The sequence below is a fragment of the Xenopus laevis genome, chromosome 6S (assembly GCF_017654675.1).
Source record: "Xenopus laevis strain J_2021 chromosome 6S, Xenopus_laevis_v10.1, whole genome shotgun sequence".
NCBI classification, from domain to species: domain Eukaryota; kingdom Metazoa; phylum Chordata; class Amphibia; order Anura; family Pipidae; genus Xenopus; species Xenopus laevis.
The window spans coordinates 74,206,283-74,209,874 of record NC_054382.1 but is presented as its reverse complement, the minus strand read 5'-3'; positions in this window follow the sequence as shown (position 1 = coordinate 74,209,874).

Below are 3,592 nucleotides of genomic sequence, written 5' to 3'. Positions count from 1 at the left end.
TGGGTCTGCAAATAACCCATCTTCATGTGGGATGATGGTATATAAACTTAACATCATGAATTGGCCAAGAGACAATCAATGGGGTAGGTCTCCCAGTAGCTTTGTTTGTTGGCTAATGTGGGAGCCCTGGAACTAGCACCTGGTCAATGGTTGTAGCAGCTTCTGATTTGAAACAGAAGGCAGGAAGGACTGAGAACAACTATACAGAGGTACAAATATTGCATTTTGACACACGTGCCTTTAATGAAAGTAGTTTTAGGCACAACCCACTGCAGGGAAAAGCACAAGTTGCAAACTGCACTTGCAAACGTAAATGACCCGGTTAATTTTTGTACTGATATGGGATCTATTATCTGGGAATAATTGGGACCTTGTGTTATGCTTAAGCTTAAAGAAATTCTCAGAATTACAATCCATTTCTTCAGTGCCACTTGTATACTATTTAAAAAGGCTTGCATTTTACATAAAGATTCTGAATTGGGCTGCTCTGGAATAGCCTGTCTGTACAGAAAGCACATCCTTAGGGCAGGACAAAGCCTAGGGAGTAAGCTAAAAACATCTGATTCAATGCAACTTTCCAGCAGAAGATCACATTCCATTTACCTTGTACTCTAGATGATAGAGACACTTGCTGAAACAGTCGAATTCTGTATATGTGTTATCAGTTTTTACCAATCATTGTTTATTTACACACAAATGGAAACGTTAGAGAGAATTCCATTTGAGCTTTGCAACATAGAATATTTATAATTCAGTACACAATAGGAATATTAAAACCTAGTTAAAAAAATAGAGCTGTTTTGTAAATAATTTTTAATTTGTCCCCTTTTTGTAGTAGTAGTAGTTTCTATCTTGCCCATTATCAGTGTACAGTTGGGAAAACTGATGTGTTGTCACTGTTTAGTTGTTTAGAACCTGCTCAATTCTTGTGTTTCTTCATCTAATTTGTACAGTACCTACTTGTATTTATGTTCTTACATCAAGAAAAAAATGTTTAGGACAAAAAAATAAAATCAGTAAATACCAAACAAGAAAATCTAAGCAAGTTCTGTAGAAAACAAGATGCAGGACAGCTGTTCCTATAACCTTTAATCCTATCCCTGAACCACCATATTAGTGACTTTAGTTACTTTCCAGCATAATGCCCTGAAAATCTCTATTATGTTTCTATTTACACTCCCTAAGGTTCCTAATGGCTTTCCATAAATAAAGGCAGAGGCAATCAGAGCCTCAGAACACCAGGGAGTAAAGTAACATTTTATCTGGCTACTGCAGTATAAATTTTAGGCACAGGCCTAGCAACTTTATATTTTCCATTCTGCCAAGAGCTATATTTAAAATGATAATACATATCCAAAAACTATGGTAACAAGGGAGAAATCAGAAAACAATATGCTGCTTCTGTTTTAAGATACTAAAATCTGTAATAAAAACTTGACTGATAGCTTACATGTTATTTAAATGTAAAGTTTTGTGCCAATGTGCAAATTTTCAGTTATTTGCCATCCTTACCTATTTATGAGAAAGGGATACTTTATTAACTTAAATGTTCAGTAAGACATATTACTTCAGTAGGAGTCATCTGGTCTCGTTATTTATTTTGTACAGTAATTTTATTATTATTATTATTATTATTATTATTATTATTATTATGAGGGATCACTGACCCGGTAACCAAAAACAACCTACTGTCAGGGTTCGACTTTTTGTTATTATTATATTTTATTATTAGTACTTTGGAGGTTATATATTTACGATCCACTAGGTGATAGATTCAGGCGGCACTTTGGATAAAAGTCAGGAAATTTTTATTGCAGTAATAGGGTTAACATCCTTGCCTTATGCTTTTTTGGGAAACACACCCTTAATCATAGGCATACAAAAACATATTCACAACTTCCTTAAAATAGTTAACCTCACGGTGACCTCTACTGGGCTCTGCATAGATCAACAGCCCATAGGATTGCAATTGCCAATGAAATTGATATTATGTGTACAAATTGTCAGTCACATTGATACAATTACCAATCACATCAATATTTTGTAAACAATTTTTAAAACCACCTTTTATTTATATTTTAAAAAAAGAAAGAGGGGCATAAAAGCCAAACCACATATAAAAAGGGGCTTCTCGTTAGCCACTTCCCTACCGATTTAAAATGTTTTTTGCATACTTGGAACATTATCAACTGTGTTAAAAGAACTATAAGTAGAAAATGTATATCTGACCAAGCAAGTAGTTAGGTAATTATGCATAAAGCATCCTAGAAAAATGTAAATACTAAGTTCTGGCAGAGAAAATATTCTGATAGGTCCCTGTATAGTATAGGTGCTCATAAAGTGCCCTAATGGACTGTGGGCCAAAAATATATAGCAAAAAAACTTTATAAAAATACACAAATCTTTATATGATCTGGGGGACATCACAGAAAGGGATGAGAGTTTACTCTTTTTTTCTGTGATGTCCCCCAGATCATATAAAGATTTGTGTATTTTGACAATTTTTTTGCTATATATTTTTGTGAAGTTAACTATTTAAGGAAGTTGTGAATATCCTTTTGTATGTCTATCATTAAGGGAGTGTTTCCAGAAACGCGTAAGGCGAGGATAACCCTATAGCTGCAATAAACTTTTCCTGACTTTTATCAGGCGTGCCGTCTATCACTATTGGATCTGTAGTACAGTGAGGCCGCTAGTGTCTGAGCACACGGAGCAGTGTGGAGCTGACTGGAGGGACATAAGTGAGTCTAGAGCGATCATCCCTCTATTTGACTTTGTTATATGTTAAAGACCGATTCTTTTGTGTCAGACTTTTAAAGAGGAAAACACTATTTTTTTGTAGAAAAAAAATCGGGCATTTTTCATGATTTATTAAACCCTGATGGTGTTAAAAGTCCAAATAAAAAAGTACTCCAGCTCAGATCTGCCGAGTTCATGGATAAGTCAATGACAGATGTCCTCTTTAAAATTGGAAGATATCCTGATCTGCGCTTGGTTTCGTTCAATAATCCAAAGATTTTGTGGATTTCAGGCAATAATCTGAAAAAGTTGCAGTTTTCGGCCGTCAAATCTGATAAAATCATACAATTCAGATTTTTTTCACAATTTTTTCGAGTCTTTTCCCACACATGATTTTCAGGAAAATGTATTGATAAATTGTGGAAAAAGTCAGTGTGGATTTGGTCAGACTGGTTTTCAGAAAATATTGAAAAAAAAGTTTGGATTTTGATAAATATCCCCCCTAGGGGCTGATTCACTATGGGTCGAATATCGAGGGTTAATTAACCCTCTATATTCGACTAGGATTTAGCGCAAATGCTACGATCGTATGATCGAAGGATTATTCCTTCGATCGAACTATTAAATCCTTCGAATCGAACAATTCGAAGGATTTAAATTCAACGATCGAAGGAATATCCTTCGATCAAAAAAAGTTAGGCAAGCCTATGGGGACCTTCCCCATAGGCTAACATTGACTTCGGTAACTTTTAGCTGCCGAAGTAGGGGGTCGAAGTTTTTTTTAAAGAGACAGTACTTCGACTATCGAATGGTCCAATAGTCGAACGATTTTTAGTTCGAATCCTTCGATTCG